The sequence below is a fragment of the Thermobia domestica genome, chromosome 2 (genome assembly GCF_964235325.1).
Source record: "Thermobia domestica chromosome 2, izTheDome1.hap1.1, whole genome shotgun sequence".
Lineage (NCBI taxonomy): Eukaryota > Metazoa > Arthropoda > Insecta > Zygentoma > Lepismatidae > Thermobia > Thermobia domestica.
This window is the reverse complement of record NC_137455.1, coordinates 254145454-254165006: the sequence shown is the minus strand read 5'-3', so window position 1 is coordinate 254165006 and position 19553 is coordinate 254145454. Positions and strand designations below refer to the sequence as shown.

Below are 19553 nucleotides of genomic sequence, written 5' to 3'. Positions count from 1 at the left end.
AGCTGTTTTGGGAAGAATTCCAAGTTTTATGCCGTTTCACACAAACTGTGTCTCCAGCGATTTTTTTTTCCTGTGGGAGTACCTCGTTTGCCGGAAGTGATGAAAAATTCAACACAGCCTCGAATCTTCAATCCTCTTGTCATCTTTGCTCGTGGACAGCATCATATTCGTGTATTAACTATTGAAGTCAGATACTGCAGTATAGTTTTCTACTTCTTCATCTTAACGCCCTGACGTTCTTTTTAACTGAATTTTGATTCACAAGAGTTGCACAAATACGATTTTCAATCCCTTCTTGAAATAAAGACTTTGGTCACTTTTAATTCAACAAATAATAAATAAATGAAGAAAATGAAAGAAAAAAACAAGATAAGGCGTTGCACGAATTGTGAGATTGATAATATTTCTATATCTATTGAATTAAATATGAACAATGCTCACGCGATTTATCGCCGTTAATAATTTGAGGCTCACTATTTCTTCTGTGCATTAGAGATATTGAATTATTGCAAGTAAATAGCATTGTATGAAACATAGGAAATCAAGTTGTTTATTGATACTAGATACCAAATTATTTATTGTGATGTAATAAGACACAACAGAAAATCGCAATAATATAGAAATGATGTATTCTTATAATTCCATTTTGTATATTTTTTGAAACGAAATCCACAAGTAGACTAAGGACTCTAACCGTACAAAGAATCATTAGAATCTCACAAAGAATATTTGTACAATATTTTTAAAAATGCCACGGAAAAAAGAAACGGTATCTCTTATGTTTTTAAGTATTTGTGTGCTATATGATTTCTACTTAGATTTAACACTGTTCTTAATAGAAATATACATTCCAAATCAATCATCCATTTAGTTATGCTGTAAATCACATACTAATTTATTTTATCTATATTTTAACGAACTGGCAAACAATGTTGAGTTTTGTGTTGCTGATTATATGGGAATAACTTATAATTTGTTCTAGTAGTGTGTGAAACTTCCACTAAGTTTGCCTCGAACATTTTTTCAGTAATTTGTACGTATGCACAATTTATGAGTTTCATTTTCGTTCTCGAAATCGAGATTTTATGCGTTTTTCTATTCGTGATGCAGGGAAATGGAATATTCACTACTTCATGAAAATATCGATGATTTGTATTATCATGAACAGCAAGGCTATATAATATGAGACCTACAGTTCTAAGTCGGTTCGTATAGTGTTCCTCCACCAGGAATTTATCCTGGAACTTGATGTACTATAGCCGCATGCACCAGACACTACAATAGCGAAAATGAATCAAAGGGACATTCTTATTATTATTTCTTTCGTACTAACACCATTCGAATTAGAAGTTCAGAAATAAAAAGTTATAAATTCCTTTCTTAGTAAACATATAAGTTAATTCTACCGAACATTAGCCCACGTAGGCAACACTCCGAAGATACATAGCGTATAGAGATGAATTCATAAAATGCATTTCCCTTACCATAGTAGATAATAACTTTCTTCTATGAAGGTCTCTTAGCCTTTCCTAGACTGTAACTTCAGACAATTTTAACTAAGCATACGTTTTCTAACTGCAAGAAGAATATCAGGATTAGAAGTCTCTAAAAAGAATTTTTGCACATTTCTTGTTCGAATCCTTAATCGTAAAATTTTAGAATACCGTTTGAGTTCATATATATATATATATATATATATATATATATATATATATATATATATATATATAACAAACTCCATTTGAAATTGGGTCAGGATAAAACTTTCTTGCGCGTTAGCCGGAAAATTTCAAATATATTACATAAGTGCAAATTACTCAAAAGCTCTTGATTTGCGTCCCCTAGTTCATATAGGTGAAAATGTTCCAGAGTACTTGTAGAATATCCCCTTGCAAGAAATGCATCGAATTACCAGTAACTCTCTCTCTCTCTCTCTCTCTCTCTCTCTCTCTCTCTATATATATATATATATATATATATATATATATATATATATATATATATATATATATATATATATATAAGTATTTAAATATACGTATTACATACATCCTACCAGGTAAACAAGAAATGTTTTACTAATGAATCTTTCAGCTTGAAAATTTCGTTGATGGTACGGTTGACTTAACAGCAACTAAGCAGACTATACGCTCTTTTAGCAATTCAAATTACCTTCAGTCCTGAGAAGGTTTCCCCGGACTAGAAAAGTCTTAACGACGTCAATTTATCACTTGTAATCCTCGAAATATTACGAAAGTTTATCTGATTTTTTAAAGCGTGAGCGAAATGAGTACAAATAAAGCCAGAGTATTTACCCGATTTATTATCACAGTTTGCTTTAATCAAATTAGGCTTCAACTGTAAACCATGTTTCCTTTAGCGATAAATATCTGAGCAATGTCTTTGCTATGTAATTTATAAAGTTTTCATGGGCATAAATGTATAGTATTGCCATTCATTTTGGTGTTTTAGCAATACTTTCTTTTGTACTAGTTCTAATCCATCTAATGAGTGAAAAGATTAAATCTATTTATCGTGGAAGATGTTATTAAAATATTTAGATTTTGCACCTTTCATATTAAAAGAGATGTTCGGTAAAAATTTTAGATCTAAATATATAAGCAATAATATTAGCTTTGAAATTGGATTTTTTTGTTTCTTCTCCGTATGCGAAACGGAGGTTATGAAGCACTTCACCTACTGTCAACATAAGCTATAAATTACTATTGGGGTTTGAGGCAGATGCAGTTGGCAAGTGCACAAGCCCTCATGCAAAATTGTCTCTCACAGCGTAGGTACCCCATCACATTATCTCATTTCCAAAATAGCTGTATTCCAGGCTCAGGACACCGGCCCCAGAATATGACGTTTAATTCTGATGTAAGTATAGTAATAACACAACTACTGCTTAACACCAATTATTTGTTCATCTGATGCATATTCAATATTGTCTCAATTGATTCATATATCAGTCCGTTGTAAGAGTTCCTACTTTTGTATTTCTCCGATGAACACACCTTGTATAATATAGTTCATCTCTTTCAGTAATTAATGAAGCATTCTCTTGGAAACTAGAGTTAAAATGTGATGTTCAGTAGTGCATCATGCTCTACATAGCAAAGAATCAGGATCAAAGGTAAAGGGAGAACCTCGATTCCTAAAAATTAATGTCGTACGGTTGCACGCTAAACCAGAAAATACAACGAAAATTAGGGCTGTACCCCCAACAAACTGCAAGAAAAGCTTTGTTAGCTTTTTTGGTAGAAAAAGGCATTCTGAACAACTTATAAAAAATAGCAAAAACTAGACGTCCATTTGACCGCCATTTTAAGCCGCCATATTTTGATTTTGTTACTAAACATCTTTCCCGGAGAAAGCAATTATATCTTTTCAAAGAATTAAGATAGAAACTTCGTTCTTCTGTAAAATTAATGATCATAGATAACATAAATGAGGAAAGGTGGTACACCCTTGTAATGATGCCGCCATATTTAAATATGGCTGCCGTTCTTCCAAAAAATCGTTATATTCGGTTCGTTATGTCTTAATTGGCACATAACTATGAAACCTTTAAAGTTTCCAAAAATCATCCGAAATGATCGTTATAGATTAGACTGTCCTCTTTCCTTTTTGACAGCAAAATCATTTTTGTATCTTAAAAACTAAGCGAGCTAGATCATTTTATGTGGCGAGAGTGTTGTCTTTTATAACACTGAACTCCGCCATGTAAGGCAACATACCTTTTCTTCAAATAATGTAATACTTCAATTTTATAAAGAGAAATATCTTAATTGTTCTTACAAATTAAAGAAAACAACTAAAATGGTAATAACAATAATAATGTACATCACAGGATAATTTTTTTCTTCGGTGTGTAGGCACCTTCATGTACACATCCAGTCCAGTCATTTGTGCAATTCCTGCCTATGATTAATATGTACCTTGGGGGCAAGATATACATTCTGTCCACTCTCAACTTCATCTGTGAGCTAGCAGCGAATTATTAAATGCCAGCTGTTGTTACCTTTGACCAGCCATTGTTTTGGAAAGCTTCTGAAATTTTGGGCTCAGCCGAAGAGAATGTTGAATGAAAGATGCCATATGGTTACTTGGAAGTTTCCATATTTTAATAAATCTATTGAGTACTACAGCTAAGTTAATGGAAGACAGTAGACTGAACGAGATCTTAGCAACATTCTACAGTGAAAATACGATCATACATATTATGTCAGGAAAAGCAGTATAGCGTGCATTACGTGGTCATCTTATGTTCAACCAATGCTTTACAAACTTAATTATTTCCAAAATTATTGAAACAGAACCTTGGTTTGAGAGCCACATTCATAAGCTAATACAGTTATACTGTCAAGCTGAGGTGGACAGCATGCTTGAATCAGTTCGTATGATGAATATAGTTTCTGCAGCGCATGAAAAATAAATGTGTCAATATTTTCAGAAGTCAAAGACAGGCAAACTTTGGTTTAATTATACACAGATATTGGGTGAAGTCAGGGAAGTAACTCATACCGATCGAATAGGATCATGGACAATGCAACTACATACTATTTCAGCTTGTTTGCCCATATTTGTTGCAGGTCATTGTCTGCTTACCTATACTTTCAAACCATGGCAAGTTTGGAGATACTAACCTTAAAGTGTATCATAACTTCATGCAGGGATACCATGTCATCAGACGAAGTAACAAATGTTGTGCTGGTCTTAGTTGTAACCTGGTTATTTAGAAGACCGTAATGAGGTCATTAAAAACCACAAGAGGATTAAGAAGAGGTAATGGAATAACAGAGCAGCAAAGGACAATTTGAACAATGTCTTCTGTATCCTGGTCTTAAAACTTTGCCATGCAATACTGTGATATGCAATATACTGCTAGTGAATAGCAAAAAGAGGCAACTGCTGCAACGACAGCTTGTGATAAAGAGACTTTTGATAAAATTGGTAGTGTGCTAGAACTATATTTCCCACTGTCTGAGGAAGTGGTATTGCCTAACTGGAGTAAATGTAGATAATTGTGTGAACGTTCATGAGCTTTTCAGTATCTTTAAAGCTATTGTAGCTCAAGTGAAAGGCCAGTCCTCATTTTCATATGCACACAAACGCAACATTAGGGAATCACATTTACATCAGCAAAGGTTGTTAAGGTATAACTAACTAACTAACTCTATGGCCTATGGAACCAAGAGGTTCAATGCCGAGTTCACTAAAGCTCTCCACTGACTTCTATCCTTAGCTAACTGGATCCAGTTTCTACTTTATATTCCAATTTCTGCGAGATCCATCTTAAGAGTGTCCTCCCATCTGCGCCCAGGTCTTCCTAATGGTCGTTTTCCGATTACTCTTCCAGTCAAGACTTTGAAAGCGTTTCTACTTCCTTCCGTTCTAGCTACATGACCCGCCCATCTAAGCCTTCTACACTTGACGACCCTAACAATGTTGGGTAAGCCGTATAAATTTTGTAGTTCCTCGTTATGAAGTTTCCGCCATTCCCCATTCCCGTTCCTCTTGGGTCCGAATATTCGTCTCAGGATCTTGTTCTCAAATATTTTCAGTTTATGTTCTTTTTCAAGAGTAAGCGACCATGTTTCGCAACCATACAGAACAACAGGTATGATTATCGTTTTGTATATTTTAAGCTTCGACAGAATTCGCGACGACAACAGATTTTGGACCGAATAGTAACACGCTTTTAGTCGACGTTTAATTTCTTCGTGAATATGATTTTCCTCTGTTAATAATGATCCTAGATATTTGAAACTATCTACTTTATCAAAAGTATTATTTAATATTTTAACGCATCCATAATTTGCTCTATTACGGTCTCGACGCACTTCCGTGTATTTAGTTTTCTCTGCATTTACTTCTAAACCCATGTCTCTGCAAGCGTTTAATAAGATCTCTGCCTTTCTTTGTATATTAAGGTATTGGAAAACAAAACAATAGATCCCGCTCTTTCATTTCGACGGTTCTTAGTTGTGTCTCAGAGTGGAGATTTAAACTTAAATGAGGTGATGAAGTATGGGCTTTCTCCATACTCATCTTCATTGTTTCAAGCTTAACACAAATTTAGTAAGGCGGACAAACATGCACTTCTTGAAGCCAAAAGAAAGCACGCTACTCCTATGAATGGTGCATTTCTTCAGTTTTCTCTCCATACTGAGCAGTATGTTTCGGATGGGGGTTCACTCTTATAGGCTTAACTGGTTTCAAGGAAGTACTTACAGCTTCACTGATAGGTCATTATACATGTTTTGTTGCAGAACGATGTGGAAAAGCCACTTTGTTTTCTATGGCCATGGAAAACCTACCCCAAAGAACGCTACTCGTGAACGAAGGAATACAACTACAATAGTAGTCAATGACACAAAAGCAACAAAATTTGTTGAGAAAAAGTAGGACTTTCTCTCCAATAGAAGCAACAAACAATTATTGATAAAAAAGATTACTGTGCGCCTGAGGTCGAAAGGATGTCAAGTAATACAAGCAAAAAGAGATGCAGATGTTGACACTGTAAAAGCTGCAGTTACTAAGTCACTTACCCAGTAATAACTCTCGTCGAAGAAGATACGGTTCTACTAATATTGCTTCTCTATTATGGCTATACAGATAACAAGGGTAACCTGTATATCTACGATTATACAAGGGAAAGCTCATGTTTACAACAGTACTGCCTTGAAGACTTTGCTGAAGAAAGGTGAATGTACAACCTTGTTGTTTGCACATACCTTCACTGGATCAGATAGTACTTCACAAAATTTGGTAGTGGGAAAAATTTAGTTTTTGAAAAGACTAACAAAAATGGTATTTTGCGTGAATGTGCACAGATTTTCTGTTCTCCAAACACAAATCCAAAAGCTATTGGAAAACCGGGTGTAAGACAATGTTCAATGGGAAAGAATCCGACACAATAGAACCATTGCGGTACACATACATTTGCAAAAAGTGGCGGATGCTAATTCATTTGTAACACCCAAGCGCTTTCCACCCACAACTTCTCCTACAAAATACCACTCACAACGAACTTACTTTCAGGTCATGACAAGTATTTGTCTTAGTCAAGAAAAATGATCTCCAATCCAGGTAACGTGTGGCTCTTGCTTATAATGGCAACCGTGAGGACATCACAAATGACCTCCTTAAGGGTGATAAAGAAATTTAGGGTGTTTGTTTATATTAACGTAATATGAACAAATAAGAGGAATTTAGTAGCAGACAACTCTTTTACAACATTAAGAGAGAACTAATACAACAAAAAGTTATTGTTAATGAATAACATTATACAGGTTGTGAACTACATGTTGTATTTTAATGTTTTAAACAACATGCCAGTGTTACGCATGCCAATTATTTTTGTTCATTCTACATATAACATGGTTTGTGACCATCAGATTGTAAATATGATAACGGATAATGAAACACTTTCGTAAAATTGATACCATTTTTATTATATTATAATTACATGTTTTGTAATGCTACTATGATATGCATTGCGATTACTATTATTATTATTATTATTGTTATTGTTATTATTATTATTAGTAGTAGTAGTAGTAGTATAGCTGTTTTCTCTAATTTATAAGAACAATTCTGATAATTATCTTTATAAAATCCATGTATTACATTATTTGAAGAAAAGGTGTGATTTCTTACATAGCGGATTCAGTGTTATAAAAGACAACACTTCGAAAAAATAAAATGATCTTCCTCGCTTAGATTTTAAGATACAGAAATGACTTGCTGTCAATGGAAAGAGGACATTCCACTCTATAATGATTATTTCGGATGATTTTTTGGAAACTTTAATGCTTTCATAGTTATGTGTCAATTTAGACATATAACGAATGGAATATAATAATTTCTTTTGGAAAAACGGCCGCCATATTTAAATATGGCGGCATCGTTACAAGACTGTACCACCTTTCCTCGTTTATATTATCTATTATCATTAATTTTACACAAGAACGAAGTTTATATTTTAATGCTGTGAAAAGATATGATTGCTTTTTCCGAGAAAGATGTTCAGTAACAAAATCGAAAATGGCGGTTAAATGGACGTCTAATTTTCGCTAATTTTTTATATGTTGTTCAGAATGCTTTTTTTCCTACTAGAAAAGCTACAAAAAGATTTTCTTGCAATTTGTTGGGAGTCAAACCGTATATTGACTGGACTACGCCACGTATTAAATAAACATTATAACAATCTGCGTAAAACTTATTGAACGCATTACGTTTTGCACATATTGTTATAATATTGTCTTAGTTGCAATATGACGAGAAACTTTTAGGTGAACATGCCTTGATCCTTCTGCTACAAGAGCATGTCACTCAAAATAGCCTCCATCTGCTGTAACACATCTCGTCCATCGTTCTTTCCATGCCTTGAATAGACTTTGGTAAAATTCGGATGGTTGAATTTTACACCATTGTTTAACACAAGAAATGAAGACCTTGCCACTGTCGAATGTTTATCCTAGCAGCCAGGCAAACAGACGACAAAACAGAAAGAAATTCAAGCAGGCCACGTCCGTACTATACGGAGGCTGAGGGACGACTTCCCATCCCATTTTCATGATTTTTCTGCTTTGTTATCATGGATGTGTGAAGCTAGGCATTGTCATGATGCAGTTTGATTACCTTACCTTGCAGAATCTGGGCTCTTTGTCTGGAGAGCACATCGTACCTTATCCAGCTACAAACAGTTACGCACCTTGTTAATTCTCGAGCTATGTTCCAAAACGTCTATGAAAATGATACCGCACTGAGCCGGGAAAAAGAAAGTCATAATTTTCTGACCTGATTTGGAAAGTCTGTTTTAAAAACCGCTGCAACAACGTTGAATATTGGCGCGGTTCAATGTGGGATCCTCATAAATCAGAAGCAACTTCCTATGAATTATACGTTGTCGGATCCTGATTTGTATTTCAGTGTCCATTGTGGTTTATCTGTAAACAATAGGAAACAACAATTATTATCATTTTGAAGCCAAACGATCAAAGTATGTTCATCTAAAATTTCATCATAATATTACAAGTAATAAAAATGTTATACCTACTGTGCAAAACTTGTTGAACTTCCCCCTTAAAAAGTAACTGTTTAAATACTAAAAATCAATCCTGAAAGTAAAAACATAACATACACGTATAATAAAATGTTTTAATTAAATTAAAATTCATTAGCATTAAAAGTACTTAGCATTCTCTTTACTATGTTAAAATAATTATGATAACTTTAAAACCATTACAATTCAGAAAATATAAATTAAATATTTCAAATCCTATTGTACTATAAGTTAATGTTTAAACTTTTTTCCACTACGATATAAATAATATAAATAAAAATATTCCTTAGTCTCCACTAACATACTAGTGATAATTTACAAGATATCTTATTTAAATTTCAGGAAAACAACACTCTTTGTAATACAATAATTTATTTTAAATCAGTGAACTCCTGGATCACAAATTTAATCAGTTCAGTGATGCAGTTTGCGTACTGAAATGTTCAAAAAGCGAAATTGAGCTTCCTCGTCATTATATACTTGTCATACGTGTATTCGCGGGAGAGACAAATTCGACTCATGTAGTTCGGATCTCTGTCAAACCGTTGCCCTACATCCTACACAGGCTTAGTCTCGGTGTTTGAGGGACGCTAAACTGCTATACAATTAATCCAGTGTCCCAACATTATTTCTATGATTGAAAATTATTGGATGGTTGGGTTCCTTGCAACAAAGATGTATATGAGACGTGGACCTACAAGTTAATGTCGGATCCTAACCACATGAGCTTTCGCTGAGAATCGAACTTAGGTCCCTTGGAGATAAGCGTTCGCTAGCTATATAGTCACTGAAACATGGTATCATTTTTTATATATTTTTAGTGTTTTTTGTGATAAAGAATGTAGAATGAAATTATTATATTTAATTAACCTTAATTAGCCATCAAGAGGTCTACAATGACACAAAAGCTTCAGAATGAATCAAAAGTAAAGTTTTTGAATACAGCTTTCGGACAAATGATGTTTGTTGGGAATGCATGAAAGTACCTTTGAGCGCGTGTATGTGTTCGTATATTAGTTGACAGCCTAGGGAATTTTCTTTTTCTACAAACTTTATTAGTAAACTGATTTGTTCGCCAAAAGAGAGATATATGAAGTGAGATTTACTGTACTTGTATTTAAACTTTGCACCAGTTTGAAAGTAAGTATTAAAAAAAAAACGATATTTTAAAAAGTAGATTCAAAATTACGTATGTATTTCTCGCGCAAAACCGAAAACAAAATTGTCCAAATATAGTTACAGATTAGGAAAGCAGCCAAGCTCTTGTGAGTGATGGCTAAACTCACAGAACTCTGTTATAGTAAACTGTGTTTGCATTTGGAGTGGAAGCGAGTTTGTTAGTGAAACCAATTTAATGAAATCTCGCACCAAAAGTCATAATGTTTTATTTTTTAATTATATTTTTCTCTGATGAGGTCATGATTAAAAAAAGTAAACCGAGCTCTAATATTGCCCTTTTTAAATTGAGATGGGGAACTAGTACCATCACGCCCACGCAGTTTTATCAAACAAGATGTCGTGCATATTTTTAGAAAAAAGAAAAACAGAAAAAGAATGAGAGAGGAGTCAGAGAAAGAGAGACCAGTTGGGGATGATGGTTAGAGATAGTGGAAGTGGTTTTTCGTTTGCTCTCAGCATCCAGCTGACTGGGCAAAGAGCAAAGTTGTGTCTCTCTACATGTAAAAATACGTCAACGAACTGATGCGTTCAATCCCAGTCTAATCCAACAGAAGTTCCGACATAATTTTATCAGTGTTATAAAAACATGGAAAAACGTCAAGGTTTGCAGGATATACCCACACATTCTACTTTCACAAATATCAAACCACACTTTCTACAGTTTGACACTTTTTACCACTTCCTTTTACAACCTAGAACTAATTATTATTCTTCAGTTAAAAATACTTATATTTTTATCACGCTATTATAAGAAGTACAACGTTTAATTTTGGTACTTTAATACACTACTACTAATAATAATACTTGTTTATTTATTTATTTGTACTATATTTTCTATTAATCGGTTAATCTTGCCAATAATCACATCTTGACCATAAATACGGGAATATTTTTATAGTCTCGTTGGTTTTGAAATGACATGGCTTTTAAGTGGAGAGTGGTATCAATTGAAGTAATTTCTAAAACGTTTCATCGGTTCCATATTTTGAGATAACATACATATATTTAAATTACACGTATTAAAATGTTATCTAGATGTGTAAACAATACTGTATTCGGTTCCGGAGTATCAAAATTGTATGTTAGTGATCATCATTTTCAGGCGGAAGTTAGTCTTTCAACTTTTCTCTTAAAAGACATTTAGTATGCATTTTCCTTCTAACATCTTTTCTCAACCAGAAGTCTTAGTAAAATAAATCTGGAGACCTTCATGACCAGGAAATAAGTTCTATCTAACTAATATACCTCCTACTCATTGTTAATCTAGATAACGTTTGAGTAAAGAACAAAGTGAAAATATTCCATACTGTTGAAAGTAAACAACATTTTGAATGCCCCGAGTGAACCGGCAATCCATCATCATTTTACAGCATTTCCTCTGACGACTCCTAAGCATACTCATGTTTACAATTTACAATCCTTATACAATTGATACAGTTCAACATTACTCATTAAATCAGCAGCACAGAAAAAAATCCTATAAACTGTTATAAACTTGAGATTGTCTTCTTAAAATTTGCCAACATACAGTACAAATTATGAAACCAGTGGTTCCATAATACAAAATATATCATAATCTTCTTCCCGTTAGTAAGGTCTTTCTTACATAAACGTAATGTTTAATATATTGCTTCTCCTTAAGCAATAACATATAAGTTGCAACTTATAAGTTAGTGTGTGATTATGATAAAGTTTATGGAAAATATTTCCTTCTTTTCTGAAAGAATACAAGCATACAATTGCAGCAATTTATGCAATGTTGACCTGATTGAATTCCACGTTAAGTATAGTTGTTAGGCGAGATCTAATGCATATCTCAATACATTCATCGTACAATTCATTTTCCCGTATAATTGTGTGACATTTCCGGTGTAATTATGTGGCATACAATATTTAGTGTATTGTAAAAAAAAATGAATCTAACTTCTAGACAACGGGATGAAGAAATTTGGTTTTCAATTAAAATACTGACTCACAAAATAGAAGATAGAAAATCTGATACAAATTTTACATTTATTATAATTTTCTAATAAGAATTTACAAATTTTATCTTCCATTTTATCTTCCGTTACTTAAACACCAGTAACATTTTTCTTGCTCGTCAGTGTTTCTTTCAAAAAAATTTCATGACTCAATACTGAATGAAATTTTCGAAACAACTGTGAGATTTTATATTATAGTTGATAAATCTTAAGTAGCCTTTTGAAATCGTTTGAGACTTAATTGCAGTTATAAAACTTTGAAAGGAAGGTTGAAGTCTAAAGATAATCCGAAGCTGAAGTTGAATTTTGAACTCGTACGCGCATAAGTTGGGAACCTAAAAATATGATCAAAAATACAATAAAATTTAAAATATTATGTCTTGTATTCGGGTGAAAATGTCTGTATATTTCCTTTTTCCAAGCAATAAAGTTATATCCATTATAGGCAAGAATGAGTGTATACAAGGCTTTTGTCACCATTAGTTAATGGAAGATAATTTGATCTCTAGTATGTATTACTAATTAAATGTCAGTGTACATGGTTATTTCTAGCGAATATACACGGTCCGTATTTTCTGTATTAAGAAACCTAAAGCCAATGTTACAAAAATTGCTCTTCTTCTTCATTTTGGGAGTGGAATTATTTTTATTGAAAGTAATTTTAATTACCAACTTAAATGCCAAATTTTGACCTCCAAATTAAGGAGGTCTACCAATTGGACTATTTTCTGAAGAGTATTATAGAAATATACCACTTTTTATTTACATTTGAAAGAAAAAACTGTCTTGTCTCTTGCTCTTGTGAAAAAAGGATTTTTTAAAAATATATTTCACGTTACTAAGTATAGTAATACGATCTGTCATTGATCGTTCACTGGTTCATTTTTACTCTTTTTTTTTATCAGATTGTCTAAAGGTTTTTGAGCCTTTGAAGGCCAGCATTGAGAAGACATTTATTGCGGTTTGAAAATCATTTTCTTAAACAACATATGCATAATTTTGTTCTTTCGTCTGCCATTTTTCCGTCAACACCATAATGACGTCGCTTTTGAACTTCAGTTGCAACTGGTCAACAGGGAGTAACACGTGGTTTTCATAACCCTCGTTTAAAAGAAACACCACTCAGGGGGGTTCTGTCGAGACCGAAACAAATGATAATCTTACAGTGCCATGTCCAAGGTATATGGCGGATACAATAAAATCTTCGAGACAAGTTCTCTCAATTTCTGGCGGGTCACTAAAGATAACAATCTCACGTTGTAAGGTTGTGTACGACGCTTTTTCTGTTGACCATTCCGGAAGTTCATTTTGAATTGCTAGGTACACTCGCTATAATTGTCAAACTACGGATAATAACCTATCGTTCTGTCTAGCAGCAGCAGTTTGTATCGCATGATGCCCATCCGATCTCGCCAAACGCAGAGCGTCATCTTCCTGGGCGTCATTGTGGGTTTTGCCGCACTCTATGGAGCTTCTCCTCGCTTCGACCACGGTTCTTTCTTTCACACATTGTTGTCGTAGATTATCCACTTTTCATTACATGTGATTAACAGTTTCAGAAATGACTCGAGTTTATAGTGTTTTTGTAGAGATTCAAAGATCCGGAGAAATTCGATCCAGTAAATGCTTTTTGCATCAGATCATATGGCACTCAAATAAGGAGTTTCTTCTTGTAGCAATCTCTCTCCAAATGTTTTGACACGGTTTACTAATGGATGTTGAGGTCATTGGCAATATCATGACTGCTTACATCTTATTCTTGTTCAACTTTTAAGATAATGTCTTCACTGTTGTTGTGATTGGTCGTCCACTGCAAAGAGCATCTTGTACATAGTAATTTCGAGAACAAAATCTTCTGAACCATCTTTCGCCTGTTACTATTGATGACACCTCTCGTCCATAAACACCACCAATGCCGTAGTAGGCCTGCAGAGCATTTGCGTCTTTTTCGAACTTAAGTTGAAAAATGAGAACCGTTTTGTGAAAAGTCTACTCATCTTCAAAGTGCAATGCCAGCGGCTGACTATAGGAAGCCCAATTCTTTGCGCACATATACTAACTTCAGCTGTCAAATGTTGTATTTCTGATCCGCTGTGACGCACATACCTCGAGGTTTGGGACAATAACTGCATCTCGTGCTCAAAGAGTAAATACGTTTTAGATGATCCGATATAATAATACGAATTATTGATGTGGAATTAACATTGAAAGACGTAGAAGCTTATTTTAAATTAGGAGACCCCCTAAGACAAAACCTCATATTGAGCATTTTCTAAATAAGGAATCGGAGATTTTAATATAAAAGAAAATTTCTCAAGTTATGAATAGGACTATCGGAAATACTGAAGCGGGTGTTATCTTACAAGATACTTTTCCTTAACTTATAATATTTCAACTCTGTCCAAAAAATTTCCATCCGTAATTTAAGTCGTTTTTCGGCTTCTTACAGTAATGAAATTGCACACCAATGCAAGTCGGTTGACGATAAAATATTAAATTGTTACTTATATGTTTCTATTTGCATAATAAACTTGGCTATTAATATTATTCTTTACTAACTATATGGACAATTCCGTTATGCAAGAGAAAATATTCTGCAGGCGGCGCGCGAAGCATAACACAACAGGAATCTTTGTAAATTACATTTCATATTCTGAAAACAAGATAAATTTCAAGAACTAATCGTGTGAAAATATTTTATAACAGAATGTTAAAAAATGATAAGAGTAGAAAATATAATTAATGCTTTTATAAATGCACAGAAAGAGTATTTTTGTTGTTAAAATGAAGAAATGGGCCTACGCTATAAAAGAATTGTATGCTATTGAGTATAACGGATTATGTTAGCGACTTAAAAGTAGATAATGCATTTCTAGACTTAGTATTTCATTTCTTGATTTCACTCCACAAAACAAAATCATTTTAAGTACAAATTTGTTTCTTCTCCTCACGTAAATCATAGTGTAGAAAGATTTTAGTAGGAAAGGAAACAAACGAAATTCTGCAACGAAAAAGAAAATTTATTAAAATATGACTAAACTGTAGATTTGTTTTACTATTGATTGCAATCATCTATTACATCTGCATTTATAGAGTATTATTTCCGTTCTAATTAACAGTATATTATTATTTGTCTTTGACCGCAAAAAACATGATAATAATCATGTTTTCACACGTTTCTTGATATTCTACAGTTTATTGAGAGAAATCTGATAAAAGATTTTTAGTTAAGGTATGAACATAGCAAAGAATGCAATTCAAAAAGAAAGGATATGGAACGAAGCTTATTTTGTAATTCGATATTATTAATATGAACACTTCTATGCAGAAACTTCTCTCTGTAATATATACTTTTCTTTAGAGAGAATATTCTGAATACTTCAGCAGCAATATATGAACGTAGCACCCTGCGTGTTTGATTTTCAAGAAAATCTATATTCCTTGCAAAGATAGATTCCTCTTTTCCTGTTTCGTTTTTCTTTCCTTGTTTCTACAGAATTCTCTTTTGGTTCCTGTTGCATGTTTTCTTTTCTTTATCTCAACATTATACATTGAAAGTCTCTTTCGGAGATGGGGCTGAGACTCAGGAGACGATATCGAAATATAGATTTACATACAGGTACCTGGAAGTCTTCCAAACGTAACATCACCAAGACAAAATAAGGGAGTGTCTCAAATTTCTACCAAAGACAAGAGCTGCCTTCATTTCCTGCTGCAATCAATTAATTTTTCAAATCTAATATTTTTACTTCTTTCCTATTTTGTTGGATATATATATATATATATATATATATATATATATATATATATATATATATATATGTGTGTGTGTGTGTGTGTGTATCCATTTAAAATTTAAGAACAATATACACACATCAATAGTAACTTCATACAAAGAAGCATTGAGAAGGTGAAAGATCGGGATATTCATCTTTTTAATTTTAATTACATTAAAAGTTGCCTTCCTAAATGTTGTATGTTATACAACTTATGTATATTCTCAAATTGACAAATGACTATCTAGAAGATGCCTATTTCTCAAAAGCCCAGTTCAATGGAATCTGAGCTTATTAAGTCTAATCGAAACGAACTATAAGACTTTGGTATAAGTTACAAAAATATATAATTGCAAATTAAGCAAGCGAATGACAAAGTGTAGACACTGAAAAGGTTTCAGAAATCACTTTCAAAAATTTAACTTATATTTTTTTATTAAAACACAGAAATCTAAAGTGAGATTTTTACTTTACATTACAGATTAGGCAAGCTTACGTTTGGGGCAAACACTGTCACTGTTAGGCATTAGCTAAAAATCCAACCAAGAAGAAAAAGGGGTAGCAGCATCAAATGTTGCAGGCAAACAATTTAAGGTCCAAGCCCAAAATAATTATATTTGCGCTCTAGACGATGTTATATTGCCACGAAAGTCTAGCAGAATGATCAGAGCTTAGTAGTGTTAGACTTCAGTACGGCTATAACACAACAAGGCACAAAGAGGGTGAGACTTAAAATGTCCTCTCGGGATATGGCGTCTGCGGCACACTACCGAATTTTATAAACTGTAGCTACCAGTGGTTTTTGGTGTGAGGAGTTACGTGCAATCACAAACTACACATAGTTATTCGGCAAGAGATTAGATGAACTCGTCGGCCAAATTAAGAAGTGAAACGTCGTGTTCATCAGGATTAAATGCCACATGAAGTGTTTTGTTAATTTATTGAAAGTAGTTCCATGTATGGCCTTATAGATTGTATTAAAGCTTAGCATCCCTTTCAGCAGCATGAGAAGTAGGCTTGTGTGAGAAGTAGGCTTACATAGAATCCAAACCACATGAGCTTCTTTCGAGAATCTAACCCGGATTCCCTGCTCCGAAGATGAGTACGCTTACAATATAGTTACTAGAGAACCCTACCATGAAGAATTTCCAGTAAAACAACTGGTAGAGGGTACAACGCCTCATTGATACATAACTGAATGCTCAAATACCCCATCTAATGCAGAAGAAAGCACTAAATCCAATCACACACCATAATGTAACGCCTGGTGCCTGCCGAAAGATGCAATAAAAAATTCAGTAGTCGCCCATCTTGTTGCCATGGTACATACAGATTCGAATGTGGTCATTATGATCTTGCCGACAGAAGTGTGGTATATCCAAGAAGAAGCAATTTGGTTCTCTCTGTGCGAAGTTGTGGTATCGTTAAAACCACACACGGCTATACTGTTTAGTCAAAAGCAGCTGCAGAAGTGATCGCCTTGCATAGGTGCCCCGCCTCGCCCCGTTAGAAGACAGCGAACTGTTTGTGACATAATGGTCATTATGGAAATGTTCAGCATATGACTGTCCGGTTGCTATAATCATACATTCAAAAGATCTATCCTCTCGGTCTGTGGTATGATGTGGTCATTGAAAAAATTGCGTATCATTGTGAATTGCTGTACTCTACCATATATTTTTTATTCACAATAGTGGGCAGCGTTTTAAAATTGGGTTAATATTGAGAAAGGATAATCCACAGTCACAATATGTCACAAATCTTCCGTGAGCACAGGTGGAAATTCGTTTTCCTAAACACTTCAAATTTTCCTTATTTTTGGATCTTGTGTTAATAATATTTCCACCCCTAAGAATGTAAATCGAAGTACAGTATACGGGAATATACAGCGTATACCCGCCAAGTACTTTTTTAGCCCAGCGTTTACACTACCTTAAATTTAGGGAAAAACGAGAGCATAAGCGGGTGGGCATACGCAAAAGTTTTGAAAATGGTCAGCGTATACCAACAAAAAAAATGTAGCATTCCATTACTGCTTTTATCCATATATAGTTCATTGAAATCAAAACTTCGTTATACAGCATTGAAGTATAGTAAATAGTATTTACTATGTAGATTCAAAATACTACTAATTTAATAATTTTGAAACATGTAACATGGTAGAATTATTTACAAAAGTTTAAAATTTTGAGAATACTGTAAATTATAAAATAAATAATTTCTAATAGAAAACATAGTTCTACCATTTGATTTTGCATATGAAAAGGCAAGTGGAATCTGCTGGTATAATGTATTTCTTCAATATAGTAATGGAAGTATCACTATAGTAATTGAAGTATATATATAGTAAACAAAGGCATGTTTATATTTTATTGATTTCTATATCTTGAATCTGTATTATGTTCTAGATGCAGAAATTCTTTTTTCCGATTACCACATGTAATTTTCAGTATGAAATACTAAATTTCTCCCAGTTCATATTTGTCTATTATGAAAATCTTCCTGTTAATAAAATGATTATTACGTTGCCCTCAAAAGGTAAGGCAGGTATGCCTTGCTTAATTTTATTTTACAGGTTTTACGTACAGTAGAAATGTGTTGAATTAAGGAGCTCTATTGACCCAATATCCTTCTAATAACATGTGTATATTTAAAAGAAACTTGTTACCTAAAGGTATTCAAACTTCCCATATTGCAAGTTTCAAAAGATTCTAGTTGTTAGGAACATTTGCTATGGAAACCGACGTCTTACAACATTCATCAAGTATCTTGCCCTACTTCTTTTGTATTCTTGGTGGGTGCATGGAGGAAATATATCTATCTCATCCTTTTCTCTTTCTCATACACGTACTTTGAGCTTGCTGCTTCTTGGTTCCTTCTAAGCCTCGGTTGCCACGCTGTTTCTAGAGTCGCAGAGATGAATTTTGCAAGATATGATAACTCGACTTTCCTCATAGTATTGTTGTTTCTATTTTGGTCACATGAACAACGTGACGGTGAACGGGTCTTTCCAGAGAAGGAAGACAAATAGTACATGACATATTTATTTAGTGTGGAAACTATTTTCATCCGTTAGTTTATATCTACCCACTCAAATTTGTTACAAGTAAGCAATCTCCCTGGAATAGCTTTCAAGTAACTAATAATTCTAAAAGATAAAAGCTATATATTTTTGAAATGAAGGGAGTATTATTTGACATTAACAATTTATAGTTAAAATATATTCTAAATAATTTGATATTTTTGATAAAATAATTAAGTTATTTTTTAAAAAGTTTAGCGTTCTCTTTACAATGAAAGTTAAATGAACCATACTCCTACAGTTTAAGAGGAAATCCGATCCACCCTTGTGCGTTCACTGCTCCCCGAAGGGGAATCAAATCTGGGACCATGGATACCAAATGTGCAAGTACTAGCAACTAGAGCAGCTGGAAGTGCTATAGCATCAATGAGAATGAGCTTGTAGATATTATAGGTAATTCCAAACTCTCGTTTCCACAATCAAACATTTGATGATATAATTATCATATTATTACTGAATAC

At 33.6% G+C, this 19553-nt stretch overlaps 1 protein-coding gene across 9 annotated transcripts in view; it reads left to right on the top strand.

Annotated features, from left to right (window-relative positions):
* LOC145678450 (neuronal acetylcholine receptor subunit alpha-7-like) overlaps positions 1–19553 on the top strand; it is an 829132-nt gene that overhangs the window by 133939 nt on the left and 675640 nt on the right. The gene's annotated exons all lie outside the window — the stretch shown is intronic.